Here is a 22,139-nt window from a genome sequence, read left to right on the forward strand (position 1 = left end):
AGAAATTAGCTCTAAACTGCTGAATGTTGGCTGTTCTATGGATCAAGATGCTGTGATTATACAAGACAAAACTCAGGTTTTCATGTAACGTTTGAAGACTCCTTTGTGGCAGTTGCATTTCACTATTTGTGGAGACGACACGAAGAAGGAGTTCTATATTAAAAGATGTTGTTGCAAACTTGCTACCAGTTTATTCTCATGCCCTTCAGGGAATGGGAAATATGTAGATCCTCAGTTAGTACGAATTGTCAAGTGTGCAGGAGTGAATGACATAATTTTTCATGTCAGCTTTTATTCCTGTCCGTCTAGGATCCTTATCGCTAGCTTTTTATTTATTAAATTATGAATGTTCTTTGAAGTATGTTCAATGATGATAATGATGATGATTATTACAAAAATTACTATACCTGCAGCCCTCAGATATAACCTCCAAAATAGCAATGCACAGAGCCAAACAGGTATAAAAAGAAACAGTGCTTAATCTTCCTGAATACAGTTGAAATTCTTCTACAGCATACACATTATGGAAATATTAGCTCTTCCAAAATATTGTCATTAGGTAAACTAGCAAACGTTAAGGTATTGGTATATTTATTTTTAAATCCAGGAGCCTGAGCAGCTATGAACCACATTTTTCTTTACTATGGCCAGCTATGGGTTAATAATTTATATGTTAACCTCTGTTTGACTTGCTATCCTGACAGCAATGTGGAAATGCATGATTTATGAGGTAAAGAGGGTTTGATCTATTAGAAGAAAAATAGTAAGTCAAGCACACCACACTGTGGGCCGAAAAACAAAAGGCTCTTTCCCTTTAGATTTTTATCCCTCTCTGGATCAGACCTTTCTGGCCACTGGCTGTCTACCCTCAGAGATAATAACAAATTCTGTCAGCCTTAATGCAAGTGTAAGAGAGAAAATTGAATGGCGCATGCTGGCTTCTGCATAAAGGCAAATTTCACCCAGAATATAAATCATATTTGTTGTATGACTCCTATTCAGGCTATTACCTAATAATGCCTGCTGCTGTCAGAGAGCTTGTGGAACAAACTGATTTTGTCAGGGAGATAGCGTAAAGGATTTCTTGAGGGCCCGTCCAACCCTGGTTTTCTGCACTTCTACAGTTTTGGAAAGATGCTTAAATTTTCATACTGTAGCTGGAATCTGAAGCAGAGTACTGCTTCACTGCTCTGAATGGCAGAAGTGGAGCCTGAACTCCAGAGCATCAAAACTAAGCGTGTGACTCCGTGACATACAACAGAGAAAATGTTCCATCCAACTCCCCTGTGTCCAGGATGGAATTCTTGAAAATCCTGGCATTGTTTCCTTTTTCAGACAATCCTCTTAATACTAGGAAACCACTAAAGCCCGAAAAACCACACAGCAATATGATCAGTCGTATGCTTTGCACAATGCTCAGCAAGTATGAAGTCAGGACATAGCAAAAGTGATGTTCTGATATGTGTGCCCTTAGGCACAGACAGAGGAGAGGGAACTGAACTCCTTGGATTCCTGGGGTTACTTTGTCAAATCACTCAGATTAGGTCTAAAATGCTAATTTTATTATTTTGGAGTGCTTGTGTGCTCATAGTCAATATGCTTTCCTCCTCCACGTCCCAAACATATTAAAGCAAAGTTCACCCCCTCTATGCTTTGATCTCTCATGAAATCACAGCCTCTAGGAGCATTACTGCTTGTTCTTTCAGGACAGCACTGCTCGGAGGCCCTAAAACTCCAGCCCTGAAGGTGTAATAGATATCTTCATCAGAAAACAGTGCTGATCAGTCTATTGTGGTGCTAGCACAACACAACTATATCATTTCCAGGACCCTAGCTAGTATTTTTGATGGTTTCATGTGGCGTGTTTCCACAACACCATTTAGAATAGCCATCTGGGGATCTCAGAATAGTTCTGCTCTGTGTAATGTAAACGCGTATTTATAGTCTAGTTCTCCATCAATCATGGACTAGCACTTTGTACTTCACAAAAAATGCAACTGCAACTGATATTCATGAAAATATTGCAGCGCTCAAGTACTAAATTATTGGGAGTGAAGAGAGATACCCTAAAGTGAGAAAACTGGGATAAAGCTGTTAAAAAAACCCACACTGTTATTTTGAATGGGATACTGGAAGCCATTCTGATGTGTTTCTACAAACTGAGACAAACCCACATCCCAGTTACTGCCAGAAGTCCATAGCACTAGATGGAAGAGATAAAGGCTCCTTACACCAGTGTCAAGAACACCTTTATCAAGAGAAGATAAATGATCACACAGGGGAGACTGAAAGGATAATATCAAAGGAAACATCACTTACTGCAGCCTTTGGTCAGTCCAGCATTGTTCTTTTAGTGCATTATGCAGTATGTTCACAAGTAAAGCTGTGTTTAGTCTACCTTCTGCCTCAGACTCTGCAAAATAAGAGGTGACACTTTCATTCTAGGCTTATGTTTTACCTCTGGGCAAAAAAAGAATGCAGAAGAGTTTCTAGCTTCGAGCAAATCTAGAAAATGCAACATTTTGATCAAACTAGGCTCCCTCTAACCGTTGACAAAGCCACATGAATTTAAAAAAAAAATAATAATTTAAGAGCAAAAGAGAGAATATGCTAATGAAAGAAGGGGATAGGACTTGATACTAATCTATATGCCTTTAGGGCAAGCTGTAACATCCATCTGTCTTTTCCAAGACTTCATAATGCAATTTATAAACTGTATGGTTTGAGCAGATTGATACAGCTCTGCTGGGATCGATTACACTGTTTAAATACACTGAAATACAGCAGAATCTCCTCGCATTTCCATTTCTCTGAAGCAGTTCTAATAAGCAAAGCAGCCCATCCCTATTGACATACTTCAGCAATTCTAAACCACAATTATCCTTTTCTGTTTTTGTTAAGGGCATAAAGAATCCTTTTATAAAACTGTTGCAAGATACAAAATACTTCTTCCCAGAAGGGAAACTATGGTCAGAAAATCTCATTGCTTTTAGAAAGATAATTATGAATAATATGATGGGAGCTTTCAGAACATACTGCATCAATCAAGTTCTGCACGAGTAATTATAATAATGTTTTATAACATCATTAGTTTTGTCTGCAGAACATGTCTCAGATTTCTGAAATACAAGATTTCTTCCCCAAAGGACATTAGCCTTGAGCAGAAGTTCTTGGTAAATCACTATGATGCTGCTGAGAACATCCAAGTAGTATAGAAACATTTGTTTTCTGGACTGGGATTTGGATATCGAGGTCACAGAAGGTATTGTCTGCAAGCTGGCTGTTTTCCTTCTGGGGCAATTAATGTTTTGAAAGATTTTACAAATGTCTACAAGCTGTTAGATGTAGGAAGGTTTAAGTCAGTCAGCATTAAAATTCTTTTTACTTCCAGCGGGAAGTCAGCTTGCTTCTTTCTCTTTATCACTACTCAAATGAGAATCTAGCCATTTCTTACGGCTAAATCTTTTGATTTCAAGTTTATTGTTTACATTTAATGTAATTTTTATAAAGAAAGGAATTAAAAATTTTTCTGCAGAAGTCAACCGGTGGAGAATAGATTTACCATTATAAAAAGCAAGATTAATTACACATAAGGCTTACTTTCAAAGGGCAGAAGTAGGAAAAGTGAGACAAAGCACTAGTTTGTTACAGATCACACAGACTAGTCGTAGGTTCAGAAATTATTATGGATGTTCATATAAGCAACGATCCCTCAAGCATTTCTCAATAATGCTGAGAAGAAAAAGATAAAGCTTAAAGAAAGGCCAGAAGGTGCACAGATAAGACGTACAGAGGAAAACAGATGTAGAACCACAATGCAGAAGGGAAGCCTAGGAAAGAGATAAGGAACTAATTACTTGAGCTAACACAGGGCACCCATGGGGAGGTACAAGATATGTGAGGCTGTTGGCAGCAGTTATATGGGCCTAAGATAGGTTTTAAGCGAGATGGTCATGTAATGAACCCCTTAGTTTTCTGAAACCAAGCTGTTTCTGCTCTCTCGATGCAGGTCTGTCTTACCACACGAGAAGCGTGGCCAGGCTGACTAATAGGCATTAGGAATATTTGTGACATTAAATTCCTTTTTAATGAGGAGTTGTCTTTTATAAGTCACACCATTTTCAATTAAACAACCTCTGAATTAACAGTTTCACCAGAGTTAACTAACAACACTTCGCAAGCCAACAAAGCTTCTTTTTTTTCTTATTATTTGTAGGCACTGATCCTGATTTGAATGCAAAGCAAGACAGATCACATAGCAAGAATGAGACTTAGCCAGACCTGTTGCCTAGAATTCAGTCCAAATATATTTGCTCCCTTACAAGAAAAGAAAATAATGCACAAGATTATTCTTTCCCTCAAATTTCTATTATACTTGCGGTGTGGAGCATTCGTGACTTCTCTGGGCAACCTGTTCCAGCACCTCATCACCCACACGGTAACAGATTTCTTTCTAATATCTACTCTAATCTCCCCTTTTTCAGCTTGAAACTGTTCCCTCTTGTCCTATCACTGCACTCCTTGATAAAGAGCCCCTCCTCAGCTTTCAAGACTGTGATTAAATTCTCCTGAGCATTCTTTTCTCTAGGCTGAACAAACCAACTTCCTATCATCTTTCTTCAAGTCAAGTTCTAGACTCTGTAATCATCTTGGTAGTTCCTGCTAGATCCTTCCCAGCTTTTCAATGTGCCCTGAGGTGGGGTGACAAAACCAGGACACAGTTCCCTGGGTGGTCTAACAAGTGATCGAACAGAGTACAATAATCACATTCCTTGACACGCTGCTGGCTCTGCTTTGCTGGTACAGCCCAGGCCACGAGTGCGGATGTGTCCTCAGGAGACTTAATGTGAAGACACGACAACAGCACACAGGCAATGCTAGACATTCCGAATATCACATGTGGTTCCACCACTGACCTTCTCCTCTGGGCAGAGACTATCTGGCTGGAGCAGACATTCTGCCTCTGCTCTGCCATAGCAAATAGAAGATCCAGGACAACACTGTTCATTCATAGTGTGTCCCCCCCAGCACAGTAACACAATCTTCAGAAGTAATGATCTGAAGCCCAGCTCCTGCATTCTGCCTAAAATAATCAGAAGGAAACATTTGTCAAATTGTAAATCATCCTACAGATAAACAAAAAGCCACCCACACGGCTTATAACGATATTCATTCTTTTCTAGGTTACTTTAAAAGAATATTAGCCTGGCACTTAAAATTATATATGACTATGTTTACAGATATAACATTTCCAGAAATGTTACCTTGACATTCCCAGTCTGGTTTATTCCTTACTTGGCCTATGGAAAGCACTTCTATTTTTCTGGTCTCCATGGCGATTCAGGTTGTTTTTAATTACAGGGTTGTTACAGTATTTCCCGCCTGAAATGTGCAATAGAAAAGGAAATCAACTTTGAAAACAGAAAAATACTGTGCTGAGGAAATTAAAGAAATAGTTCTTATTTACAGAAAAGCCTATATTCTCCCTGTTCTCATTTATAGTTGCTCTGTTTCCACAAGTAAGTTGGTCTGTATGAACTTTAGCTCTCAGTTTTGTAGAAAACCCACAAAGAAAAGTACGCCAATAATTCTATCCACTGTATACTGAAAAACTTACCCAGGGTTTGAATCAAATGCATCCGCAAAGTCAGGGGAAAAGGTTTTCATCCTTTTAGAACTACTTAGTTTTGAATCCCTCATTAGTAATGAATGAACAGTATTCTCACGAATTAGAGAGGCAAGCGAGGGAGCGGGGCACAGTGTCCTGCTTCCAGAGGAGGATCAGTGCTACCATCGCACCCCTAAGCCACCGTCATTCACATGCCGTGCCTGGTTACTGATGTGGAACAAAATGGAACAGGAGCAGAAAGGAAAGTATATAGGAGATGTAGAGCAGAATTCAGTACGGGAATGTGGTTAGGATGACAAATCAGAAGGTGATTGCAACTGGGACTTATAGTAATCTCGAAGACTAACTGGTTTACAGACATCTATTGTCAGCCTAATGGCATGGAGGAAAGAAATCACTTCACACAGCACAGTTAAAGTTATGTAAAATTGTGTCCTTGGAACTTGCAATCCTTTCAATTTCAGCACGTCCTGAAGCGGATGGAAGGGCTCCTGATGAGATTTTTTCCTTCCTCTGTGTAGGAGTCCCTCTCATCAAAACAGGGTGGCTTCTTTCCTGACAGTCATTGTTCCAGGCCTGCAGGGTTAGGAGATCATTTTGCCTAGCAGGGCATCTCTTTAATTAAAGATATCCTTTTAGGAGACAGCTCTACAGCATCTGCACAGGGCTGGACCGGGTGGGGTTTAGTCAGACACAGCCGATTTTAAAGAAACATCTCCCCTTCAGAAACACGCGATGGATGTGAAACGAATGGAGTTCAAGCTACTGCAGCTTCTGTAGGCGTGTGATTATTAACACTTCTAACTTGTGAAAGTTTTATTTTGCTGATATTCATACAAACATTCACTGTAAGTCATATACTTTGACAGGAGGAACTGATGGGCTGCACTTGAAGATCCTGCTTTAAATAGAAATAAAACCCGAAACTGTAAATCTAATAAAAACTCTATAGATGACAGAGATCTGTTTTTAAGTATTTCACCTTTATCTTTAATATTTGTGTCTAAACTTGCATTCCACAATTTCATAACTATGTCTTTTTCCTATAAATAATTAATAGATTTCCTTTTAAATTATTTAAAGTTAAATGGAAGATAGAGTCTATTCATTCACTGATTTATGCTAATCTGAATTTTAGTGACTGGTTTTAGAACCAGCTGTTTCAGCTGCAGAAACGGGTCAAACAACTTTAACTTATAATTTAATCAGAAAGATTGTGTGGCTTAATATCTCTTTGCTCAATGGATAGCACAGCCCAATTTTTTTATAGTGTTTTAACATACAAGTGGCTTGAAAGTGCTGAAGTTCTGCTGAACAACCTAGTTTTATGCCTTTAATAGGGGATACTAGATTTATAGTAAAGGTCCTCAGGACAAAAGCTGCCTTGAAAGAGAAATGTATTCTTGTCCTTTATTGAAAATGCTTGTCTGCCATGTAAGGAATCTGCACAGAGATTTAACATTTAAGATAATGACATCATCTAATATTTAACACAGTGAGATACACTGACAGTCACATTTGTAAAGCAGATTTCTATTCTAGAAATCACAGACATTATCAAGATAAAATGAGATAAAAAGTTAAAAATATTCTGCTTCTATTAACCACTAGGTGTAGTCTTCAATGCAACAAAAGAGAGAAGCCATTGGAGAGCTGCCTGGTGAAAAAGCAAAATGCAGACGGCTGTCATTGAGGTCAAAGGCAATTCCTCACTGATTGGCTTTCACAAGCACTATAAACCTATGTAGCTATGTAATACTATATAGTTCGGTACAAGCAACATTTAAAATGGGCTGTGGTATAATCCTGGTATCCTTGGTGATGGCTTCATAAGTCTACCTTTGGTTTTAAACACAATCACGCTCAAAATAAGCTGGAGCAGGGGGGATGTGGGGAAACTACGTGGTGCTAGTGCTACCAGAACAAATCATTTCAGCAACCAGCTCAAACACAGAGTGATAGTAACAGCCACAGAGCAAGCAGAGCGCAGCACTGGAGCTGGGCTGTAATCTTTTCTACCTGCAAATATTTCACACGCATCTGCAGGTATTTCCTTTGGACCAGCCAAGAGTCTTCTTGGTGTGCTCCTGTTCTGCCCCTCAGCCATGTCAGAAGTGCTTATATGATGTTTCTCTCTCCCTGGAGGGTACAGAGAAAAAGCCTGTATTCCTGTCTCAGTTGCAACAGTAAAGCACATCCTTGCTGCCAGCCCCTATTAATGCCTCGGTGAAAACGAGAGCACCGCGTCAGCCCCACATGAGGATGAGAACATGCACCAAACGTTACCCTAGAAACCAGCACTCTGGGTACGTGGCCAAAGGGATGTAAGGAGAACAGGCTGGCCATTCCGAACCAGTCAGCTCTGCAGGACCCGGTTCTTGGAGATATAAAACATGGTATGGACCCAGAGGCTGCCAGGGGATTCCGAAGACTCCAGCACTTCAAACGTGGACATTCACAACTTGCGGAACCACACCCCACATGCACCACTCCTCTCAGAATTCCCCAGAAGAATGTACCCAGGAAATCCCTTTATTGTGGCTCTAACGTACTTCGCAAATCTCACTTTACTGAACAACAGTCACAAACTGTGGACGATCAGTGGTGCCATTTTCAATCTCTATTTAAGAAAAAAAAAAAACTGTCTTCAGGAAACAGAAGCAAAACATAAGCACGGTGATCCGTAAGAATGATTTTGCCGTGTGGTGTTGTGCATTTGGCACAAATATCATAAGATTGCTTAATAAACTGCAGGCCAAAAACCACTACAAAGTTTTCCAGTATTAACATTAGACGCCATCCCTTAACTTCAAATTCTAATGGATTTTTTTAAACCACTCCAGATGTGCATATGTCTGCGGGGAAGAAAAGAGGGGACCTTTTTTTGATCCTGGAATATCACAATAGAAATGAACATTCAGAAAAGAGAGCATGTGTCTGGATTATTTCAAAATGTAATTAACCAAGCTTGACTCTCATGGGGGTATATTTTCAAATCTCTTTGAAAAATATGCCAAAAGCTTTAGCAGATAAAAAAACCCAGCAGCTAGTGATAACATCTTTGTTCCATTCATAAATATCAGCAAACTCATAATATATAATAAAGGAATAAATTATTCCTCATGTATTAGCGAAACAATAGTTTTTACTTACTGTAAACATCACATGATAAGCCTGGTTTTAACATAAATTTTATTAGCATCCTGACAACGCCACAAAGTTTATATTTTCTCTCAAGTCTAAGAGAAGGTATTAAGGAAACCAAAGAGGAAACAGATTTAATGAACAATATTAAGTTAATAAACTGCTACAGATCCACCCTCCTTTAAGATATTGCAGAGGTGCATTTTTATAAGGGCACATTGGGGGATTAAGGAGACACTCTGGGGTACTTTGAGATGTTAATGTGTGAACTTTGCATTACTAGAGAAAAACTCAAATAAATTGCCCAGTACAATCATATAATCATTACACATAGCTGATATAATTATGTATAGGTATAGTTCATTAATCAAAGAACTTGAAATATTGTCAAGAAGGAAAACAGTCCACCAGAAGCAATGTCTTTGCCCTGCATTCACTGAACTCACACTGTGCCGTATTCAACTCAGAGGCAGAAAGTCTCTGTTGGTGCTAATAAGTACAACATTCAAAACCCAGAACTGACATTTTCTGCACTTTTCTAAAGTAGAACAATTCTTTTCAGAAGCACTTTCTCAGACCATTACAGGCTCCCGGAACTTCTAGCTGTGGGTAAAAGCAAAAGGTGAGTATTCTGGAGCACTTATGCTCCAAGGGGCATCTGGAGTCCCACACGAGGCATGAACAACCCCCTCATGGCTCTGAACAGCCAGCCAGGTAAACCCTGAGCACAGCTTTAAGCCAGTAACTGAAAATGAGTTTGAAGGGAAGGAGACAGAAAGTTAAATCAGCATGCGTACAGGTCACTGCACAAACCCACGAACAATAAGCACCTTTTGTCCCAAATTTTATAACGCAACTGAACACAGGTCGGTCTGGTGACACTGCTATTCCCTCCGCCTTACGCAATCTTTCATGTAAATGCATATTTAATAAGTTAGGTAGGAGTTTTTTTCAATCATTTTGGATCACCAACACATATAAATCTCTTGTTACTTTCAAAGAGAAGACGTGTGTGACCATGCAGGGTGTGCACTCAAAAACCTTATAGTGCCTATTCAACCATCTTCAACATCTCTGCTTCAATATGCTGGGGACCAAAAGAGGAAAAAGCACTAGTCTACGGAGAGCCAAGAGCAGGCAGGTGTGGTACCAACATCTCTGTTTTGCCTGCACGGATGTGCTGGCAGGTATGAGCAGCTTTCCAGCAGTGGGAATGCTGTGTTTGCTTCTGTCCAGTGGGGAAAACACACTAGCCACAGAACCTAATTGTGGCTGAGATCTAATGGATGTTATACACAACTGTCCTACTTTATGGCAGTATATTATTTATCTCACTTAAAAAATCTGAAATAATTTGTCTGCCTTGTAGCTAGCTTTGGGGAAAACTCATATAAGCCAGTGGAAAAGAACTCCATCATCTACATCACAAATCAGCTGATTGAACCGTGGTTTGGCTGACTGTGAGGCAGCTGCTGTCGTAGCTCTTGAACAAGAATAACAAGTGGATATTTGCATTTGCTTTTTCTTACTACAGGACATTGGTGCATTCTTATGACACTTACATCGCCTTTCTGGACAGCTCTTTCTGTTATTTAGTCCTGTAATAAAAAAACATTAGAATTAAGAGCTGCTAGCAATCAGCATATTACAGATTTATGTTTCTTGTATTATAATTCAAATATGGTATTATGAATTCAAGGCTTAATGAAAAAATCTGTTTAGAACTTAATGTTTTGCAGTTGCGTCTAAAAATTTTTTAAAAGATGCACATGTAGAATTAATGAAAAAATGGCAGTTCAGAAATTACTTCGTGTTCATATGTTGACAACCAGTTGCCTGTTCTTAAATCAGCTTTAAAACTTCCTTGAACTTCTTAGCAAGTATAATGCAATAACTTTGTGTGAAAGGCACCCGAATTCATGTGGTCCAGCTGGCTTTCATCCAGATTTCTGACTGTTCCCCAGGGAGCATCAGGAACAGCTGCCTGAGCAACAAAAGCTCTTCCAAAAGTCAGAAGCCTCCTCTGGTGTCTGCCCCGGTTTAACACGAATAGTTCCCGCTGGCTGGAGCTGCTGGGCAGGGGGGAGTCACCAGAAGTGGGTGCTGGTGTGACAGTTCGGTGTTGAGCCCTCCTGCTGAAGTGTCTGAAAGGAAGGAAAATGTGCCCCAGGGAGACGGGAGCAGCATTTAGATTTGCCTTTTGCTCTGTAAGATTATGGCACCTTTGTCTAAGTCGTTGCAGGGCTTGGTAATATTAGTCATGGGTCTGAAAAGAACTTCTCAAGGGTTTCTCATGACTGCATCCCAGCTTGTGGTTTTGCATCATGTATTATGCCAGGCTTCACAGTCGTCTTATAGAAGAGTGAACAACAGTATGAGGAGACAAGCCTAAAAAACCACTCCATAGTACTCTCTATTCCATGTCTCCAGAAGGAATATTAAACCTAATGCGATAACAACTTATTCATATGGCTCTCATCTGTTACATGATTTATTGAACATTTACAGCAAGTTGTCAATCTTAAGATAAACTCTTACTGATCTTTGCTTAGGTTGGCATTGTGGGCAAAACAGAGACTTTTTAACTTTGTAACTGTACTGGTCAGGATATAATCAATATTCTCTTGCCTTAGATCCAAACATCAGCATACTAATACGGTGTCACAATGGTATCTAAGGATTTTCTAACATTGTGATAGCATAACCGGACACAACATACAAAGATTTTCTGCAACTGTGTCATCAACGTGACCACCGAACAGGCAAAGCCAGGTGAGCAAGTACAGGTAACAGGCATTCGAGTGGCCAAAGCTGTGAGACAAGATGAGCAGAACAACCTCCTTTCTGCACAAGGATGACCAGCAAAGGCAAAACCGAGATAAGCAGCATTAGACGCCCCTTTTGGGAGGGAGCAGGCAGTAGAAAATCACACAAGATCAGGGAAAACCAGAGAAGAAAGAAAGAGATCTGCAACTTCAGTGCACATCAAGCTGTAAGTAACATAACTAGTCCTTCTAAATGCAACAGAGGGACTGTTTTGAACAGAGGCAGCATTAGGAAGTTTCGTTTATCATGGGAAGTTTTGATGGCAGATCTTAAATTCTAAGTGTTAAATGCTTAGAGTAATCAGAAAAAAAAGGAAATTCCACCACGGACCCACCTTTCCATCAGTAAAGATGAATTAACTCTACTCAGTGGAGAGAACAGCTATAGGACCTACTGATTTTATTATCCTCATACTACCATGATGGTTTATGGTGTACTCTGATGTCTCAGAAGATTTATTCAGAATACCAAGATAAGGAATACATTCCCAAAATATATAAGTAAACTTTCTGCCCAATCCTTTGGGAATACTTTCTCAACTTAGATTAGTTCACGTGGGTCACCGTCCTCTTTCAAAGAGGGAAAGAAAGCAAGGAGAGTGGAGGCAGCAGCTGGCTGCACGTATTTCCTTTCCCTTCTGTCAATCCTGCTCTCTAGGTAAGCTCGACAGTCACTCAACTTCAAAATGAGGGGGGGGGCGGGGGCTGAAGTGGCACAAATAGAGAGAGGCAGTAACTGCAGCCTGAACTATTTCTCAGTAGCTGAAAAGTATCCAAATGATAGTAGTGAGATTCTGCGTGAAACAGTAGTTGTGTTCTAAGAATTCAGGGCAGAGAGAATTAAAGATGTTATTTTGGTTTCTATTTCTTGCCGCTTTGCTTTTTTTGGAAATTCTCCCAGGACATCACGGGTTGGTCTCTACGCTTCCTCCATCCATCCATGGGGAGTTGTAAAATCCAAGCTACAGATGAAGACGTGTATTTTATGATCACATCTAACACTGGGCACTATTAATAAAGGAAAATTTGATGTGCTTGTGTTAGTCAGAATCACATAATTTAGAGAGGCAAAGCAGCTGGAATGGACTGGCAAACTGTATTCTCTGTAGATGGACCAAAGGTTAAAACACTGAACGCTTATCAAGTCCTTCCATAGTATCAGGTGGACGTTTGGCTTCATGATTTGAAGACTAAACAGCAAACTCAGTAAAAACTCCACAAATTCCTCCGTGTTCCCTCATGCTGTAGTTAAACAGAGAAACAAAAGTGGTAGAAATTCTCATGATGTCATCTGGCTCATTGATGGCTGCCCATGAGAAACTGAGCGACTGGAGTTCAAAATCAGTTATTTGTTTCACCCAAACCCTGAAGCTGGACAGTTTTGTATTCCCAGTAAAATGGGATAAAAAGCACTGTGGGGATCAAGAGCAAGTCTCTTCACGTGCACTTTCACAGGACTTTTTCATCTGTCACCATGACCGTGTTATTCATTCCTCACCTCTGTATCCAGCTGTCGGCTCTTCTAGCGCAGAGCGGGTCCCGTGTAGGGTACCCTCCCCTGTGTGGCACAGGGGATGTGGGGCCCCAGGAGTGAGCTCCTGAACACCATAATACCACGAGATACCATCCACCGCCCTCAGTTCGGCTGCACCTTCTTGGGGAACACACGGTATCAGCTCAGCTTACAGGAATGATAGACGACAGCCTGGCTGAAGATCGCAGCCCAGCTCCTTGGCTGCAGCACTGTGGGCTTGATGGTAATGAAGCAGAGCAACTACACACAACTTTAGTAGCTTTACTCTTACTGAAAATCTATTCACAGGGTGAGTACCTACACTGTAATTGTGTGGTTTCCCCAACAAGAAAAGCTTCCCCCTGGAGCTTCCTTAGCCAGAACTGCCGCACCAAATATCCTACAGCAGGAGGAGCAGGCAGGAAGGAGAAAGCCCTTTCCTTTCCCTGTGTAGTAATTAAAACCTACGACCTTTAGAGTCTTTTCAATGTGCATTTGGACGGCACCCAGCACAACGAGCCCCGTAGTCCCCCACGCTCCCTCGCTACAGGAATGAACGTGTGTGGAATATATTCCAAAGATACTAATTCGTCAAACAGTTTAGGGTGATTTTTCTGTTCCCTACAGAAGGAGGAGGGTTTGAAAGGAAGTCTTTCGGGCTGTAAACAGGAGTTTATCATATTCCACTTCCTTCTGAATTGTGGAATGATTTTTCTTTTTTCGGCTGCCTGATTTACGGCCTCGCACAAAGCTCAGCGGCTGAGAGTGAATCGCAGGAGCCGAGCCTCCGCTCCCCGATTTTCACTCCACTCTCTCTGTGCCCCACGCGCAGCACAGGTTTGCAGAAAGCACGCTGGTCTGCAGATCAAATGCAGACAACCCCAGCACTCAAGGCTGCATCCAGGAAAGACACTCGCTTCCCACACTCTGAGGGTGTGCCTCGCACTGAAACAGGAATAACCCACAGAAGACAACCTCTAATCATTTTCTCACTCGAATTCTATGGTAGGAAGGAAGATATGGCTTATGCCAGCGTATCTAACATCTGAACTTTAAACTCACGCTGCCTCTAAGGCACCTCTAGCCCAATCATCTGTATTTCTGTCAGATAATGAGAACAGATGGTGATATTTGATACAGAATAATCAGCTAACTTAGCAAAGAGTTGGGTATAATACCTTTTCACAACAAGGCATCTGATGCAGCTGATAAATAAAACTTCCCATGGGAACAGAATACTGGAAACACTCCTGTAACCGAAAAATATAACTAATTTAGAAAAGAGCAAGTGAAGGTGCACCTAATAATAGAAACCACAGCGCTTACAGCCTTTCTGCTACTGGAATTACATTCACAATACATCATTGCAAAAAGGTGACTTTCCCACAGCTAATAAATGCCAGCGGACAAAACCGCTCTCGAATGTCCTGTTCTTCACAGAGAGAACCATTTTGCGGCAATATGGGCATTATCAAATAAAACAATTGGAAGTAAAGCTGAGCAGGAAATTTTTATCAAGTGCTCTTCTCCAGAAAATATTGATTTTTACGATCATTAATACTGAACTTTTGGCAGAGAAGGCTTGATTGATTTCTTTTCACCAAAAAAAAATTGCCAGAATTGTCCAACTTCTTATGACATTTTTCACAGAGAAAACTAACCTGTTTTTTCATTAACTTTATCAGAATAGTAATCTAAAAAGCTTTAGGCCAAAATAGTGAGCTTTGCATGCTGAATTTTCTTTATTCTGTTTAGAACTAAAATGTATTAGAGAGATGATTTTCACCCTTCTTTCTGAATGTATTTTTACTTAGGAAACCTATTATAGCCATTGTTACAGCATCTTAGCTGTGCTGAAAAATGAGAAAAGTTTATTTAACAGAACAGGATACAATTGAACTCGCTTTGTTTGCCTGATGTCTCATGTATGAAAAAAATATCCCTTATTGACAATGGATCACCACTGAGTTCAGCTATAAATTGGGTAAGCTGCTAGCTCTGCACATCTCAGAAAACTCCTCCTTTCTCTGTGCAGCCTGTAAACAGGCTTTCTAAACACACGGTCTGGTCCATGTTATTCTTCTTGCATGTGCTATTCATAATCCACTCCGAAACAGTTTTGATTGTTCTTACCCCAGGATATGCAAGATCATGGGATAACATTGCTCTGGTGCCAATGCAAATTCATTGGATTTTGGTGTTGGAGAGCTTTGCTGTGCCACTATCGCTCTGTTTGTTTCATTGCTTTGATTGAACTTAAATCTCACCTGTGATTAACAGGATTCCACGATGCAAGAGCTCTGCCTGCATGCAGACCACCAAAAGGCAATACAACAAAAAAAAAAAGGTCACAGGAGCAACAGCTGATGGCTCCATCTGCGCATCTATCAGGCTGATCTGTTCAGGATAAATGCATTACTCGTACCACAGAGTAACTGTTGTGTAGCCAACCCTCCTACTCCAAGCAGGGTCATTGCAGACACAGTTGTATTGTTCAAACATACATTTGTTTAAATAGAAATACAAATATACTAAGTTTCCCTGTTAACTTTCACCCTTGTAAGTTCTGTAAAACTCAGTATCTTTAATTCTAAAGATAATAAGTAAAACTAACAGCATCAGTAGAAAGATCTTCCAAACACAACACTGTTCTGCTCGGTGGGGACACCTGTGTCTTTGGGCTCACGCACTGATCTCTCAGCAGGAAGACAAGAAGCAGAGGTGTGTTTATTTGAACAGCTGGAGAACAGTGCAAAGCATTGACGATGGGAAGCCCATGACCTACAAGCACCTTCTCCATTACCAGCTGCTCTTAAAGCCTGTATAAGTTTGAAACTCTATCACATATAGCAAAGGACTAGGAATTTCTTACTTAGGAAAGTTAAAGAACCAATGTCTCTACTTGATGTTTCAAATACAAATTTAAAAAAACATCTTTTTTTCCTTTTGTCTCCATGTTCCTTGTTCTAAGAGCCAGTAATCCCTGCCAAAATAATAAGGTTTTGTTCACCTTCTTCGGATCTTTCAGCTGGGGCCTTATGTCAGGACAAAGAATAAGTTAGGAGGAGACAGAGGGGGTTTCAGCCTGCAATTCGTGGTGGAAGGGCACCTCCTGAGGCAGTGCTGAAGGACACGTGCTTGTTCACATTGTGTTCTGAAGAAAACCTGCTGTTGGGAAAACACAGGAAAAAAAAGAATTTGAAAGATTCTTTGGGGGAGGATTGGTGGCAAATGTAAGGAAAAGCAATTCTGACTTGGAAAAAGAGGAGGAAAGAGTCACCTTTCTACTGAAAGAAAGAAGGCAGAATTGATGACTGTATTTCACGGAACTCAATTATGAACTTGCATCATACTTGGGTTCAGAAATAAGTGCCCCATTTTAAATACAGCACATCACAAGCCATAAGAAAGCACTTATACAGAATCATCCAGTGTGGGCAAAAAGAAAAGTGTGGGAAAATGCAGCTGGCGGGAGTAATGACTCTCGTGCTGACCTTTTCTCAAAGTTCCCAAGAGCAAACACAAAGCAAATGGCAGCACACATCGTGGTGAGTTTTTACGACGCCCAACATTTGATTTGTGAACTCAGCTGAACTCGGTAGCAACAGCAAAAAAGCATGAGGATATAATCCTTCTTTAATTATTCAGTAATTTTAAGACTAAACCTGTGTAAGAGTAACCTATTTTTTCATCAGAGCAATGTCCAAGAGATTTTTTCTTTTATTCTTCTTTTTCTATTATTTTTTTTTTCAGTTGGGATTTTCAACAGATAATCAAAGTAAACTAAACAACGCTGAAAGGAGAAGCTGTGTTCCTTTTCAGGAACAAACCACGGGCCTCCGTGATGCTGTTCCTCACAAAGGATGCATGCAGTCTGCTGACTACACACTTCCATATGTGTTATATGTGTTATATGTGTTATATGTGTTATGTGTGTTATGTGTGTTATGTGTGTTATGTGTGTTATATGTGTTATATGTGTTTAGAAATTAGTCTTCCTTACTCCACATTCATTATAGTAGTAGCATTTCTCAAGGTGCCTGTGCTGTTTCCTTGAAAACCATTTCCTTTTCAAAAATACTGCACCTTCCCCATATTCTATTATTTTAATTCTAAGAAAACTTGTATGATAAATATTCTCAGGGAATGTTAAGGTAAAAAATGAAGAAGCGACTGTTCTGCTGTGTGCAGAGACCTTCCAGGAGCGTTGCTTATGTTTCAGAAATCTTGAATTGCTGCCAGATGTGCAAGATCTGAAATCAGTTCATTGCTGCATGGTGAGATTTCCTAGAGAAGGTCCAGCCCTCACAACTCTTACGAGCAGTCGATATAGACCTTACAACACAATAAAAACGCAGAATGTGGCCAGTGCAGATAGGAGAAAAAAAGTTTTTCTAACAATTAAAGGCATAGAAACAAATACTTCAAAGAGAAATGACTAAGTTCTTCCTCGAACTGAAGGACAAGGAAGTCTGGATTTCCCCAGAGACAGGATTTCTCTGTTATCATTTTTGCATCATAACAATTCATTACTGATCGAAACAGGGTCCTCGCAATCATTTACCGTTTGAGACATTGCTCCTCTTCTCCAAATTCATAGAAGAAACCTTTTCAAATCTTCTCTTCACCAAACATCAAAGACACCATCTCCTCAGTCACACCTCCCTATTCCATTATGGAAATGGAGCCTTAGCCATTTTCCTAACCTTGGCTGTGCTTTTCCCCAGGCATTTCCAGGATCCTCCTGGATCTCTGTGCTTACAAGTGAATTAATGAGCCCGGGAGGTATAGAATTCCCTAACCTGTCAGAACCTTCAGATATTATCCAGAAAAAAAATGGAACTAGAGTTTTATTATTACTTTTTTTCCCCAAAACCTCTTCACAGTGAGATTTCTGAAATAGGGCGAGGATTTTTGTCACTCCACGATGAAACAAGACCCTTTACACAGGATGCTGGCACCCTGCAAATCCCAGCACAAACAGGGACAGTGTCTCAGGCGGACAAAGCATCACCGCTTCATCTATTCTGGCCTGGGTAGTCGATGACTTGGATTCACCCTGTGATGGTTTGTTCCCTACAGAAATGAAGTTTCTCAGGGAGATTGTCTCCCAACTCCCATTCTATGAATTTCACTGCTTAGCAGTACGACCAAGAATGCTTTTTACATCTAATTTTTACAATTATATATTTGCCATCAAAGTGCCGTACGGAAAATTATTTTCTTACTAACTGCCCATTGCTTGGAGCTAAGCTTCTCAACACTTTTACAGTCTATTATTTAAAAGCAGTGCAACCTAACAATAAACCTCGTTTTAAAAATCCAGCCAAAGCAGAACATCAGCTTTTACAAACCTCAAAGAACTCCTCCTGGGGACAAGCGGCTGGCAAGCAGAACTCCAGCCCCCTCTTGTGACAAACGAGCAGAAAACAAGCAGTTTGGAGCTGATCTCAACCAAATAAAATTCCACTAGGAAGACGCTGAGGCTGGAATGAAATGATTCAGATTGAATTATTTTTTGCTGGTTTCTGCCCAGCACCAGGACAGGTGCCAGACGAGGAAAAGCATCACAGCACAGCGACTGGATTCTGACCCTGCTGTCTGGGTAACAGCCGTTTGGCTTCCTCCAGTCACGGTTCTGCCTGTCTGTAAGTTCAGACATCAGATAAAATTGCTCAAGATGGATCGGAATATGAAGTGCTTACCACCTCTGCCACCTCCCTCCACCTCTGCCACTGAAGGACTTTGTATGCTCACCGTACACCAGGCAGAGGATACAAAAAAGAAGCTCCTCTTGGCTTTACATCACCTAGCAGAAATCCTCAGGTACTCTCCAAACAACTCATGGATATAAAAAGGAATTTTGGTATAACGTCTTGTTCTGGCAGTGCACGATACACGTAGCTTTCAGAACTACAGTAATACTAACAACTTCTATACACTTGGGATACGATTTGTGGAAGGGCAAGGAACTAAAAATGGAGGAACACGTGTGCAAAATACCAATTAGAATGTTACCTGCCCTGACCTACCTCTGTATCTGCATCTGTCTAGGTACAGATAGGAAATTACCCGCAGCCTTTGCATCGCAGAAATTACGTTTCAGCAGTGAACTGAGTACCAGCTCATACTGCCCCAACTTACTGACTCTACAGGTGGACAGAGTCAGTGCCTACTTGGTGCTGGTTTTGGGGGGGCAACCACCAGCACCGATTTTCACTGCTGTTAACAGAAATTTTTGAAGCCAATTTAAGTTATGAGAAAGCTAATGACTTCCAGAATGAAGGCAGGACTCCAAGCAAAATCTAAATTATCACAGTTCCAGAAGATTAGATTAAGTCTTCCTTCCAGTTTAATATCTAATTTGAGATTTACCCTCAGGTAGGTAAAATACATTGTAGATGCTTTGAGGATGCAAGCCCTAGACAGTGTGAATTCATCCGGCTCGTTCCTTCCCTCTGGTTGCTGTGAGTGCACCATTTCTTGCTCTTGGTGTCCCCTGCTAGCATCCAGGCAGGCTGGGAGCTCGGAGGTTTTGAGTTGTGACATGGTCCTATTTACTCACCTGCTCACAAGCCTTTCCCATCTGCTCCCTGTTTCTATCCGCACAGCGCTCCGAAGTGGCAGGACGCTGGCATCGGATGCTGGATCTACCCTGGACGGCTACAGCTCAAGTGCTGGTTTCACATCTAAAGTAACCTAGTGATCTCAGTGGAGGAAGCAAACCATTTTAAGGCCCTTCTGAAAGCTTCTCAAGCTCTCAGCTCAGCCACTGAAGGTGTGAGGAGAGAGGAATAATGAGAGGAGAGATGGGACGAGTCGCAGTAGGACAGTTCGCTGCACTCGCTAGCACAGTCACAAGCAGAAAGAACCCGTTCCGCATTTCCCTGAAGGCGTGGGCAAGCAGTGGGCTTCGTTCTGCTTGTGTAGCCCTCTGCTCTCCTCTGTCAGGGTTATTTACGCTGTGGTCTAGAACTTCCAGTTAGCAGCAGCACATCGGAGAGCTTCAGCTGGTCCTTGGAGACAGAAGCTGGAACTCAGTGTGCCTGACCCGATGTGTTCTGTACTGAGCAAAAGCCAGAGGTTAGGAACTCGTGTAATGATCTGGGAAGACTTTCCTGAAGCACTAAACAATGTACCGGAAGCAGAAGACAAGCTGCAAATAGATCCAAGTTTAGGACTAACGAACATGGTTCCAAAACACTGGCTATCGGTGCTGGAAACATAAAGGTCCTGGTAAGACCGTCTCACATTCCAGAAACAGAGAGAAGAAGAAAACCCACTCTTCCCAACACTAAAATGTCATGACCTGTAGCATTTCATGACATGAGCTTGCTAATACATTGCACTTCATTTTAATCTTGATACACAACATACTGCCTGTTAAAATGAGGGAATCCACAACTAATCGAAGGCAACTCACATCCTGTTTGTTAACTGGCAGTGTGAAACTATCTGTTCAAAAGATCTTCACGATCAATTCGTTATCACTTAATCCCACGGAAGCTTTGCTCTTTACTGAAGTATTCGTTTAGCATGATGCAGCCTTACCTCAGGAGATGAGAGAATCTATACAAGGGTTTAAAAGGATCCCTGTAATTAGGCTATAGTAATATTAAACCAGGCAACACGAGGCAACCCCCCTTCCCCGACACCCAGAGCGGGGATGCTCTGTCCTAGCTCTGCTCTACTCTCACTCTGTACTAACCGTGTTGCTAGCTCTGCGCCGTCGGCTTCTAACCACCCTGACGCTCTTCCTGCGTTTGTGCTTTGCCGAGCACCGGCCGGCTCACAGCTTCCTGCGCGATGGTGATAACACACGCCTGACTTTGCTGTCGACAGCTGGAGTGAGGGGGAAGACAGCGCCCTTTGACCTGTGAAAAGCAGTGCAAAGCTTATCAGATCCTCTGCAGGTATCGCTGAAGGAAACGGGCTGGAAGCGTTGGCCCCACATGGGAAACATCTATAAAGAACTGTCAGTACTAATCTTTTTGTAATGCAATTAAAAATTACTTTCGTGAATCTGAACCCTGCTAGACAATGCTGTTTTAACAAACTGGAGTTTTAACAACCTAAAAATGGAGAGAAAAAATTATCTGCCACACATCAAACTTAGGTTGATACCACTTGAAATGACTCAGTACTTACTCGCATCGCAACTGCTCCACTTTGTGGTGCCATAAGAAATTTTTCTCAGTGATTATTTCTCCGCTTTGCTTCTGAAGTAGGTCTTTAAAGGTCACGTATTGTGCAAAACACCACGGACAATTTTCCTCACTAAGCAGTTCATTTACTGATCTGCAAGGCCTTCTAGACAAACTGCAGTAAAGATGAGGGACTGAACCCCCCCAAAAAACAGACCCAATGAAAAATGTATTTCCAGGTTAGTGTTAGGATAATGTCCTCACTGCCTTGTTTCAGATAACAGAGCTACCTTCTTACTTCTCCACATGTGGGATTTCTTAGAGAAAGTAAATCAAGTAAATTATTCAAATAAATGTAAAGTGCAGAAAGCTTTTAAATTCTTTAAAGACCAGTTAGGTAATGGTACTTATTCAGAGGTTTAATAAGTGAAGCCAGGCTCATTTTTATGTTATTGCTGAAAGAAATTATATTAAAGTGCTATTTTTGAATGTGCAATAGTAAAAGCGAGATGGAAAAGATGTCCTATCTGCTCTGTCCTATCTGCTCTGGTTTCCTGACAGCTCAAAAGCGGAGCTGAGCCTCCAGACAGTGCACAGGCACCACCCGCAGTGCCATCCGCAATCGCATACAGAGGCCCAAGGCAAAGAACTCCCAAGTCTAACAGTTATTTCCCAAAAGATAATACAGTAAATACATCTACATTTTAGTGACTTCAGTTTTCTTTAAGATTTAGATGCCCAAAAAGTGTAATGACATTTAAACCTGGAGACGTGCAATAAATGTAACTTTAAAGCCCAAGTGCCTGAGACATACTTCTATTTTAATCAACAGCTGTTGATTAAACAAGAGATGTACAATAAAAACTTGTCATTTTTGAAGTTCT

The sequence above is a fragment of the Phaenicophaeus curvirostris genome, chromosome 7 (assembly GCF_032191515.1).
Source record: "Phaenicophaeus curvirostris isolate KB17595 chromosome 7, BPBGC_Pcur_1.0, whole genome shotgun sequence".
Classification (NCBI taxonomy): domain Eukaryota; kingdom Metazoa; phylum Chordata; class Aves; order Cuculiformes; family Cuculidae; genus Phaenicophaeus; species Phaenicophaeus curvirostris.